The sequence below is a fragment of the Lepisosteus oculatus genome, chromosome 1 (assembly GCF_040954835.1).
Source record: "Lepisosteus oculatus isolate fLepOcu1 chromosome 1, fLepOcu1.hap2, whole genome shotgun sequence".
In the NCBI taxonomy this organism is placed as follows: domain Eukaryota; kingdom Metazoa; phylum Chordata; class Actinopteri; order Semionotiformes; family Lepisosteidae; genus Lepisosteus; species Lepisosteus oculatus.
The window spans coordinates 29633865-29646431 of record NC_090696.1 but is presented as its reverse complement, the minus strand read 5'-3'; the positions used below and the strand labels follow the sequence as shown (position 1 = coordinate 29646431).

At 36.5% G+C, this 12567-nt stretch overlaps 1 long non-coding RNA gene across 1 annotated transcript; it reads right to left on the bottom strand.

Moving 5' to 3' along the window:
* Positions 1–1527: 1527 nt before the first annotated feature.
* LOC107077087 (uncharacterized) lies at positions 1528–8204 on the bottom strand. Its single transcript, XR_011189453.1, has 7 exons — positions 8121–8204; positions 7340–7391; positions 6211–6284; positions 5718–5823; positions 3225–3327; positions 2720–2824; positions 1528–2076 (listed from the first exon to the last, which is right to left on the bottom strand). It is a non-coding gene; the product is annotated as an uncharacterized lncRNA (long non-coding RNA).
* Positions 8205–12567: the final 4363 nt, after the last annotated feature.

Genomic DNA, 12567 nt, shown 5'->3' with positions numbered 1-12567 from the left:
CGGAGCCACTGCTCTGCCCCTTGGTTTGGATATGCAAAATTTCATAGGAACATCCATTAAAAAATGTGATTGAAAGCATGAATGAGAACTGCATATGATATACTGTAAATGATTAAATTCAGTCAACAAGCAGCAGTATATCCAACAAGTCCTAGATCTGGTTGAGGGCCAACACCATACCAATTGGACTCGAGCAGAGAGGGGAAGAGGGCCGTCACTATATCAGCAAATGATGGCAAGGGCTTCCAACAAGGAGCCAGGGGCAGAGACCATGTACTCATACACTCAAAACAGAGGGAAAATCAGCAGCTGGAGGGCTCCTAAGCTGGGGCCGCAGGTACCAGTTAAACAGTGGGTTTAACACCTGACCAGCAAGGGAAAGACAACATAGTGAGAGAGCTAGCAGAAAAGAGATGGAAGGGAGAGAGAAAGGGGAAATGAGACAGGAAGCAGTTGTAAATTTTCTGGATTTCCTGGGAGAGTGGATAATATCAGTAGAACTGGAAGAGAAAAGCAGAAGTTTAGCAGGACCAGAGAGACAGTTGTTGAGGTTGAAGTAGAAAAGTGGTGAGAAAGTGACTCTTGTCCAGGCTTTGGGGACACAAAAGTTCAGACTTCTGGGTACAGCTATGCCAGAAAGGCTGGCATGTGTGAAACGATGATAAGATAGGAGTGAAGCCAGCATCAGGGTAGAGGCACATGAGTGACCAACCACTGAGTCCAAGGGATGTCTATCTCTGATTTGATCAAAATGCTGATTGTGAGAAAAGGTGTGTGCAAATGGGACAATATTTATGCACAAGAGTGGAAATGTGAGATTATAATTTGACCTCCTCCCAAACTTCAGTTTAACAATTATGTTTATCCAAAGAGTGAGTAAAGCAAAAAGGAAATAAAATCAAATAGGAGGATTAGCAAACTACAGTAGAAGCAGAAGTTCTAAACATTAAGATAAAATTCAAAACGTGGCAAACATCTTGTAGATGACATTTCACATAGACAGGTATAGTAGGTTGATGCATACTGTACAAACTTAAGAAGGGTTACAAACGAGAGGTAGCCATTTGGCCCATCTAGCCCATTTGACAGTTGGTAGTTTAATAATGCAGGGATCTCATACAGCTGTTTTTCTTTAAGCCAGGGTATTGGCTTCAACAATATTGCTGGGTAGCTTATTCCGTACTCCAACACTCAATTGCATAAAGAACTGTCTCCTGTTCTCGGTTTTAAATGATCTTCCAAGCAGTTTCTACTCTGGCCCCCTGGCCTTTATATGAAATTATTATTTTGATCTACAAATTCTACTAAAAATTCTACAAGACGGATTGCATTCAAAGATTATATGATTTTAAAATTCTTTAATATCACATGTATTTCACAGAACTTTTAATTTTTAGCCCTTTATTAACATTGAAATAAAGAATATGTTGAAATTAATTAGAATGAAAGTGCATAACCTACTTTAATGACTTAATTCAATAAGATAAGATAAACAGAGCATTCAGTTAAATTCAAACCCGTAAGGTATTCAGCTTGTAAACTGTTTATTAACCTTTTTAATTTAGTTTGATTACCACAGGACAGAGAGATTAGTGATTTATCATGTATTCAGTCATAATCCATTTTTCTGCAAAAAATACAACAGCACAATATGGTCTTTTAAATATATCCTTAAAACCTCACTTGTCTGTGTTTTAGTAAATTTATATTTCTTATTGAACTTTGTGTTTTGGTTTTAAAGTTTTTGAGACTGAACATACTGTATTAAGGGAACTATAAAAAATAAAGAATTAGGAAGTGATTAAAAACTATATTGCTCCTTCAGTTATGTAGACTAACTAGAACAGGTGAAGTCTGCTACATGATAGCTGTTGAAAAGATTAGAGATAAAGCTTGGTGGAATAAACATCAGATTGTCAAGGTAAAAATTGTAAAACAACCTTTCATGTTTTCTGGTTTAACTGTAGTTAAGCTGCAATATCTGGTCTCCTATTTTCTTTGAGCAAAGTCCAGCTTGAATCTTCTGGTGTGTGGTCTACACGGAAGTCCTCGGGTCTTGTCAAGAAGTATTTTTCCCTGAAACACAAACAGGTATGTTTCAGAGTTTTAGGTTTAGTGAGCATGTATTTAAAAACATTGCATGTGTGTAAATGCAATTTATAGTAAAAGTCAGTCACAGACCAAGCCATTCTGCTTTTTTGATGTTTTTTTTCAGATCACTGCTGCATTCTTTAATTATAAACATTTTGATTCCCTTTTTGAACCAGACAGCTGATCTGTCTTTTAGCCTTGATTATTCTGTTTTTTTCACAATATCACAATAAATCGGCATGATAGTATGAATTGCCCACATACCATTTCAAAATGGTATATTTTAATGTTCTTTTTATTTACATACATAGTATGTAATAATTATTGTTTATTTTTTAAACTAAAACTCAATTTATATATTATAAAAACAAAAAAAATCAAAGTTCAAATTTCTTTGTGGTTTTCCTCCATTATTAACTTCTAAAAAGATTTTGTCTGCAACTGTAGATAGCCCTCGGTTTAGATTTTTTTCTTATGGGCCTGAAATCTTAATTTAATCTAAGTGTAATTGCAATGATCTTCTGTATTAAAAATGCACTAATTAATTGTTTAGCACATCCAAATCCAGAACTGATTAAGATGCCTAGACACTTGGTATTTCTTGATAAAAAGCTTAAAACTCACTCACGTGCTATTCCATGTAACATCAATGAGGTGCCATTTATTTTCAATATAAACTGCATTCCAAGCATGACTTTTTCCTGAAATGTACTCACATTTCACACCTGCAATCCTGGACACATACAAAATTATTTTTCATAGTTAATATAGTTTGACCTCTTTTATAATTTTAAATCCCTTATACATTCTCAATACATCAAGAAGCTGTGCAAGTTTCTATTACATCCTTCAACTCTCAAAAGCACACCCACTCAACTCTTTATGTTTTATTGTCATGTTCTGGCTAAGCTTTAACCAATAGGTAGGATGTGGATTTCTCACAGTATGTCCCTATGAGTACTTGCCTGAATACCAGCAATGTCCGGTTTGCTGATAAACCTAGTAAGGGCCAATGTAGGCTCCAGTCTGCCCAGAATGCTTACTTATGATGGTTATACAGTATTTCAGTGTGTCCTACAGAAGCACGAACCCGATCTCAGCTCTAAACTGTTTTCTTTTGAAGGTGCTCCTACCTGCACATTTCCTGGAACAGTTTGGCATGTCCACCACACTTAGCTTTTCTTTTCCTCAGCACTTCCTGCGGATCCGTGGTATAGCAGTCTTCATTTTCATAAACTAAAGTGGAGTAAAAAAGCACCCAAGATATTTGCTATGAAATAAGTCCCAGAAAATCATTTCTCTTTGTGAGGTTAATGTCCAGCCTCACATACAATATTTGTTTTATCTTTCCTAAACAGCAGGTGTTGCCAAAGCACCTGGTGGTTTTGTATAGATCACCCAGATAGATGCTGGAGGGTGTGTAATATACAGTATGTTCAGTTTTTCACTAATCTTTGTGCAACAGACCACTCTATGTGTGGAATTAGTGTAATGGTCTGGGCAAGACTGTATAGTTGCTACAGATCTCCAGATGTGGTTATTAACTGCAACATAACTTCTTGGCACAACAGTGGTCAAGTCATGGTACTGTACTGTACTTCAATGGCTGCTCTTCCTGCAGGCTCATTTTGACATGACAACCTTCCAGCAGGGCAACACATACTCATATTGCTCGCGTAACATTGTTTTTCTTTTAAGATGCAAATGCAATAGTAATGCTGTGAATACCCTCCTCACCAGACTGGAGCCCCACTGAATATTTGCTGAATGTGCTTAGTCAAAGTATGTAAACTTGGTCTCAGAGACCAGCGAGCCAACTTCTTCAAACTCCATGAAAGGAATGGGATGCATCAGGTTTGAAGCCATGAATCACAGATGTACACCTTGTATTGCTTCCAACAGCACCACACACATGCTACTATCCTGTAACTTTCCTGGGTTGATCAACAATATTGATGACAGATGTTAATGTAATTCATTTACTTGTGTCTTATCTGTTCAATAAAAGGTCAGTGTAACTGCTTCAAAGATGTTGTCGTTTTCCTGATTAAACCTTTGTTAATTGTTTGTAATTGTGTGATAGGTTTCTTTTGGTGCACAATATCCATAAACACACTACACACATAGGAACAAACATACAGTAAGCTAATTGGGTATGGAGCCTCGTCGGATATATGTACATACAAACACACTCAATTATGGAATTTACAGTATGAATTCTAGTGAGGGGTCTACCAAACAGCTGCACACTGTCCAACCTGTACATCAGCCAGAAATAAACTTAACCATTTTAAACTTCTACAGGAATAGTATCTGATAAAAATTAATTTGTTAGGGATTAACACTGCAGTGCATCATGACTATGTGGGAAGGTGCTACAGATTTATGCATATTCCACATTCAGAACTGCTTATTAATCCCTACTTTTAATTGTTGAATTGTCACCACACAAAATATAACACAAAGTAATGTTTTTTTATGCTAGCTATCAATTTACATGACCTTTTTTCTCCAGAATTAAATTGAGACTGGAAATTAGTGTTCATTGTGTCATATGTATTGATTAAAAAATAAATTTAATTTTCTTTCAAAAAATATTTTTTTTATATAATATTGGACATACAGTACAATGTATTGCAAAAGTATTTGCCCCATTCCTTTAAACTACAAAATTATGTATTAAAATTACCAATAATGTTTACTGTACATTTGTTAAAGTTAATAAAAACTTGAATGCTCAAACCAAACACTTTTTCATGTAAAAGCAGTTAAGTGTTGGCAAAAAGTGCAAAGGAAAATCGAAAAAAGTTGATTGAATACATTCACTTTTTAAAATAACTTAAAGACAAAGTTTCTAGAAAGACATACAGTAGACCAAGAAAATTGTTTAAAAACATTGCAATGCATTTCAACATGGTGAAGTTGATCATTAAGAAGTGGAAGGCACCCAGACACTGCCTGGTGAAGGATGCTGCTGTGAGGCCAACAGCAACTTTGAAAGTGTTACAGAGTTCAGTGACTGAGAAAATGTTCACGGAAGGGTCCAGAATATCCTGGTCACCCAACAAACCTCTCAGATCCTGCATGGAGTCTAAGTATGAACAATTCTGCACACATATGGTTGCTTGGTAAGACAGGAAAGCATTGGAACATTTTCATCTAAATGCAAAGCATGCCATCTGACACAAACCCAACACAGTGCATCACCCAGTCAACACCAACACTACTGTTAGTCATGATGGTGGCAATATTAAGTTTTAGTTCTGCTTCCCATCATTAGGGACGAGGAAGCTTGTCAAGACTGATGAGAAAATCTTAGAGAAAAAATTGCTTCCAATCTAAAACTGGGATAAAAATTCACGTTTCAGCAGGACAATGATCCAAAGTTTGAGCCAAAGCTACACTGGAGTGACTAATAAAATAAGAAAATTAATGTCCTTGAGTGGCCCAGTGAAAGATATTGCTTGTTTCTACAAAATATTGAGTTTACTGGTCTGAATGTTTCTGTAATAAATATTCTAAGCTTTTGATTTCGCTTTGCAGGTTTTGCTGACATTTTACTCTGTGATTTTACATGAAATAGCTTCTTTATTCCATGTTTTCCTGGAATGTGGTTTCTCACTCACCGATATGTGTAGACACCCATGTCCATATTGCTCTGACCTTCTGCAAATCTGTTGTCGCAAAACGTTTCAAAGAGAGCACCACATCTTTAACAGAAGTCCCCTCAGTCTGTGGCAGAAAGAAGAATGTCACTTCTGCTACTGTGCAGGCGCTACAAAGACGTGTCCTACTCAGACAGAGAGCTGTTGCTGTGTGTATTGGCTGTACATGTTTATTATAATGAAGTATTTTTAAACAAAGCCAGCTTACAATAGCAGAGAAAATCCCCACCTAGTAACTCTGGAATTTGGAGATACAAAGTCCATAATAATCTTTCAAAATCTGCTGTATTTTCCTATTTGATGATTTTGTTTTGAATTTTTCACATTTTTCACATTGCTCGAAACATCTGTAAATGTTGAATTATTTACAGATGTTTCGAGCAATTTGAATTAATTGCATCTGATGTTCACACAGATCCACATTTTCACAGGGAGGAGAGAAGCTTGGACTTACTGACGAGGCCTGGGAATCCAGAAATTTGAAGTCCTGAGGTTTGTAGGGTAGGGATTTATCAGTCAAAACAGTATCTGAAAGAGTAAAATAAAAGCACATGCCATTTATGAATCCTTGCTTTAATTGTTCAAATCTCATCAGAACTTTCATCACCCATCAGAGATTAGAATTGCAGCCTCACAGACAGGCTCTTGGGTCTGTCTGAGTGGAGCTTGGATGTTCATTCTGCATGTTTCTGTGTTCCTCTACTATCCAGAACCATGCAGGTTAGGTCTGATTGGCTATATGAAACTTTCTCTTTCAGCAGGCTGAGCAGTTACAAAAGGAAGTATGAAGTACAACAAGCACCGACTGTGGATCTACAGAGCAATAGAACCTGAAGTGCCTCCTTTCATCTGTGGCGTTTCAGCTGTTCAGTAGTATGTTACATTGCAGGGGTCACCTTTTCTGCACCTTGCATTTGGCACGGAGACACCCTGGTGCTGGAGTGTCTAAAAAAATTATTTCCTCCTTTCAGTCAGGTGCACCAAGCCAAGGTCCAGTTATTTAACCACCCACGGATATTGGGCATTGGTTTCTCCTTTCTCAATCGGGCTTGCCACATTTGGCAGGGAGCCACCCTGGGGCTGGAGTGGCTGGCCCTTGAACCAGCTGTTGCTATTCAGATAAGAGGAGGAGGCAAATGATGATGGATCTGGATGTTTTCCTGACAGACCCAGGGCTCTATACTCTAACCTGCCAGAGCCTGTATCATGTACTGTAGTGGAACATTCATCCTGGATTCTAGATATGGAGCAGAACAAATATAAAGTTTGTTTCTCCATAAGGCTATGTCTTTTAATCAACTTCACATTTGAGATTTATATTTATTGTTTTACTACAGTACTGATAGTACGTTTTTAAATACATTTTCACCATTTTCCAGACAAGAAAAGAAAGACAAGAGTAAGCGGTTCTACATCAGCACTCTAGACTTTGTGTAGGAACCTGCACATTCTCAGTAGAAAATTCTGTCACAAGCTATTGTGAAGTCTTATAGTAAAAAACACACACAAAGAAAATGAAATTTCTGCCTAAAAGAGCTTTCTGAGCACTTGGAAGTGAACTGGGCCTGTGTTGCAATACTTACCCGGGAATTTCAACTGGAGGATTGCAGCAAAGAGGTCCTCTCTCCAACGCATCTGTTGAAGGGCAAATATGTTCATGGACCCCATCTATGATTCAAATCCAGTACTCTACTGCAGACTTTACCCCTAATCAAAATTCCATACTGACGCCCTCAATAAAAAAATCTTGTTAATAAATGTTAAATGCAGATCTCATCCATAAATGAAACAAAATTATAATCATAACATTTAAGTATTTATTCTTTAATGTCAAAATAGCATTATATTAGCTACTATATTTGCATTGAGACAGGTGTTAACTTTCCTGAAAATTAAAATTTCACATAACTCTCGGTTCACCCTTTAGCTCTTGCCCTAGCTAGACATGACAGCTTTGTGATTTGAATATTCGAATATTCAAGAAGTTCTCTTCGGTTTAAGTGAGTTTGCTGGACAAGGCAAAGACTTCATTCCTTGAGTGTTCAACACACTGATATTGGTCACACACAATGTGCAGGTATTGTACTGAGCTGATTTGCAAAAATGAAACCATCTTTCTCATAGAAGAGCTCACAGACTAGTCTGATGAGCTGGAGTTGGTAATTCTTTGATAAAGAACATTGGAAGTTTATATTACTAAAATATTATAGTTTACATTGTTTATCCAAAAGGACACAAATCTGAAACATTTGAGAATGAAAGATTTATTTGAATTTAAAAAAATTAAAGCTATCGTTTAAAAAACAGACTCAAACCACCTTAGTCCTCTGAACACAAAATGAAAATAGATCAATTTCAACCTACCTTTGGTATAAACTGCAAAAGAAAAACTCAACCAAGGATTGATTGATAATAATCTGTTCTTCTCCACAAGGGTGAAATTTCAAGAGCATCAGAAGTGCCTCCCAGTGTTTTCATTGGCTGAGCAGTGTCAGTGGCACACAGCTCACCAATGAGTGTTTTACTTTCTCTTTTCACATACTGTACATCCCCCCTTGTAGTTACGGTACTTTCCTTAATAGCAAAGAAATGCTGCATTTGATAAAAGGGTAGGATATACATATTTCCCAACAATAGCATGCTTTTAAAACACACCACACACAGAGTGTTGGTTGTAGGATGGATTAGTCTACCTGACATTTTATTGGGGCTTTAGGTATCTGTAACAGTTCTGAACTTTTTTGCCTTTATTTCAAAATGTCTACTTCTAATTAATCTTTAAGTTCACATAGTTAGTGGTTTCTTGGATTAGGATAGTGAGTGCTTTGTACAGATACTAATACAAATAAAACAATAACCATTCTTTTCAAATCATCTTTCCCAGGCACATACAGTACTGTACAGGTACATGTTTGTATTCACAGTACATGTTTATAATGCTAAAGATGGGGAACAAGATTCAAGGTTGGTCCAGTTTCAACACTGGCTATTGAACATTTTCCATGCATTAATGACATATGATTATGCTTTTAACTATATATCCTAACGTTGTTGCTTCTGCATGAAACAGACTACTCATATTTGAAAGCAACCTTCGAGATGAACAAGGTTATAACTAGATTTCTGGGCGTGTGCTGTCTAGGCTAATGGAGTCCAAGTCTTTGATCTTGATTTTACTCCTCAGGCTGGGTTCCAGTGGTCACAGAAAGGAATAAAATGTAATGGGAGAAAGAATCATATTTTCTGCAGTAGTGAACTGTAGCTCTAGTTTTCATGTTTCTATTTTGTTGGAGGTGGCTTTTTACATTTGTTTTTTCATGGGTGATTTTCCATTTTTAACTAGACGTATGAACAAAGAACAATATTAATATTTTTTTACTAGTATTATTAATGGTATTATTGTCTTAATTGTAACTTCATTGTTACTGAAGTCTGTAATTTAATTGGAGTAGTTGTCATGACTGTAGATTGATTGCAGAACATTGTTATATTAATTAGAAATAAGCATTATATGTCCAAGACTAAACTAAAAATTAATTTTAGACATGATAAATTCAAAATGTATGTTTCATGAGGACACCTCAAAAGATTTTGTATACATTTATGTAATTTCAGTTCTTACACTGATAATCCAAAATAAAAGTTAATATCAAACTGAAAACATCAAGTTTATTTCATTCTAGTTCCAAAACAAAGCACACAACTATTACTGAGCACTCAGAGTAGAACTAGTTGGAGAAACATGACAGGTTTTGGAACTTCTGAGATGTGCCTGATTTTTATGTGATGTTGTTTCATTTGATATCTTTGAGAATCTTTCTTCTGTGCTGCGAGAGAAGAGTCACTCTAGTTTACACTGCCTTGTACGTGGTGCTTACTTTTGGTTTCAACTGAGGTTTTGCCAATTGCTCGGGTCAGGTGATTTACAGAAAACAGGCGTCTTTACAGCAAGTAGTTCAAATAGGTAGCTACATCAGCATGCCTAGGCTGCAAAGGAACAAGCACAGGTTTATTCTATGCTGAAAAGAGAACAAGGGAAACAATGTTTTGGCTGTGAAGCCTTCATCGGGTGTTATAATATAATACACCCAAAGAAGGCTCCACAGCCAAAACGTCGTTTTTAAAGCAAGCATGTTTGTTTACATTCTCCTGCTGACTACCATTTCATTATTTTATCAGGATTTTATTATTTGATAATGTGTGTGTGAAACAGCAACAGTTCTTTCCTATATTAGTATCACCTGTAAACGAATGGTATAGTGACTGAAACACTGGATGCATTCAGTTATGAGCTTCCCAGATATTTTTTTTGTGGAAGGAATATCTGTGTCCAAAACCACTACCAGGAGCAACAGGCAGCACAATGGAGCAGTGGCAAGGATTACAGAGCAAAAGCTCAGGGGTTTAGTTGCCGATGGGATACTGGTGTTGTACCCATGAGCCAGGTACTCACTCAGATTTTTCATTCACTGCTTTAAAAAACAGATTTTGCTATACTGAAAGAGTGCACAAAAGAGCAACCAGATACATCTAAGTAATGTCCCACTATGACAAGTTTAATAAACTGAAGCTTCTTAGTCTTGAACAGAGAAATGAGCTCATCCAAAATTTCTATTCTCAACGGTAGAGTCAACACAGTAGACTTCTATAGAATCAAAGTAAAAGATGAGGATACAGGGATGTGCATTTAAAAGAATAGGGAGGAAAACTAATGGACAGATTACAGATTTCACAGCTTTCGCCCAGATTTTAATTCATTTGGACTCTTTTTCACCTGCTGTACACATTCTGACCTGCTTCATGTTTTGTTCTCCTGTGCTTTATATTCTCTACTTTGTTGTCTCTCTTCACACCTGAAGAAGGCTGAGCAGCTGAAACTTTATGCTTTCTACTTTTCACCATGGAATTAACCTCTACTTGTTCCCCAACACTATCTAGCTCATCATAACTAGATTCACTATATCATGAATGACATAAAAGTAAAGATTTAAATATCTTTTTATGTACATCAAATAGAACAAAGACTTTACATATGGGATTGAACATAAAATAAGGTCAGTTTAAGTTTATTGTCATATGCACTAGTTATACAGTTGATATAAATATAATTAATATTCTCTTGTTGCAGATAAGTTGCAGGGCTTCTGAGCCTTGGGGAAAATAAACTGACATTCTATATGCAAATAACTCCTCCAGCACAACCTCAAAGCAACAAACAACATGTCATTTGAGTGCAACCTTTGATCCCAACCTATCATTTACCCAGAGATTTAAAGCATGTCTAGAGTGTTTTCTACAGTTTATAGATATTGCCAAATTTTTCAATGCAGGATACCGAGAAATTGATGCATACCTTCATCACACTGATGAATTAGATTATTCTAATGGTTTATTATAAGGTACCTTAAAAGTCCATGTTAGCATACCTGCATACTTAAGTGTTTTATGGTCACTTGATGTATTCTTAAATACTGCACAGTTAAACATGTGACCCAAATTAACACATTGTCTTCAGGCTGTGATTCTTGAATGCTTTTCTTTCTTACCAGTTCTCATGTGAAAAGTGTTGCAGTATATAAATGCATGAGTCACAAATATGAAGTGGGTGTTTATTACATTACCATGTACTGTATGGCTCCTTTCCCAGGACAGCATGTTATAGCTGAGCTAGTCAAAATAAGTTATTAATCATTAATAATAGGTAAATGAGGATTGTTCTAATTAGTCTCACCTACCGTACTCTAACATGATATGCATATCATGTAAAACACTGGAGCTTTCGAACAGGACCCAACCTTATCCATGTAGTAAAGGCATTACTGGGGATAGTCAACATGAACATTGTTAAAAAAAACCTACCCTTTGAAATATCCACAACCTTGATCTCTCTTGATGCCGAAAAATCATGTGATAGGGTCAAATGGAAATTTCGCTTTCTCTTTGCTACGCTTGATAAAGTTAACTTGGGCTCTAAGTGTATTAATCTAATAAAACGAATAAAGTCCCCAAGCAGTGGTGACCCTGCATGTTCTTATGTCTCATAGTTTTCAGATTGCAGTGGGGCACGATACAGAGCTGTCCCCTCTCTGTTGTGCTTTAGTCGTAGAACCACTTCCTGAGGCCGTAGCGATGAGTACAACTTTCTCTCGTTTTCTGGTAGGGGGAAGAGGAACAGAAAATCTCCCTTTATAATGTTCTCTGCATATACTGTAACTACCGTAAACCAGAACCAACAATTGCAGTAGTGCTAGAATGAATTTCACCTCTTTGGAAACAAATTGAATGTACTCAAATCAATAACATTAACAATGAGAATTCCCACAAGTGCTAATACCCATAACCCCCTTCCACCTACTGTATGAGAATGGCTATTATTATTATTATTATTATTATTATTATTATTATCCCTCCAGAATTACATGTATGTGATCTCTTTACATCCCTCTAATCAAAAAGATTAAACTTGACTTTACTTCAATAAGCCCTCTCTCAATCTCATTATTATTAGGATAAATGTGGTTAGAAAGAACATTCTCTTCTCCCTCTGATTTCAGTCTCCTCTTTGCCTCCTATTGCTCCCTTCTTCAAACAGTATGTCTACAAACATGTATCTCCTACACAGTGACAATATAGTCACATTTGTAGTAGCTACCATTGAAATGTGGCTCTCCAAAGTAGCTGTATTTTTACCCCCAGAGAAACTGACAATTTTCATTTGAGTTCAGAGCATTTCTGGAACATCTGGTCATCGCTCTGGAAATACATTGAAAGACTCCCCACTAAATCTATTTACTTTATCATTTTTTCAGCA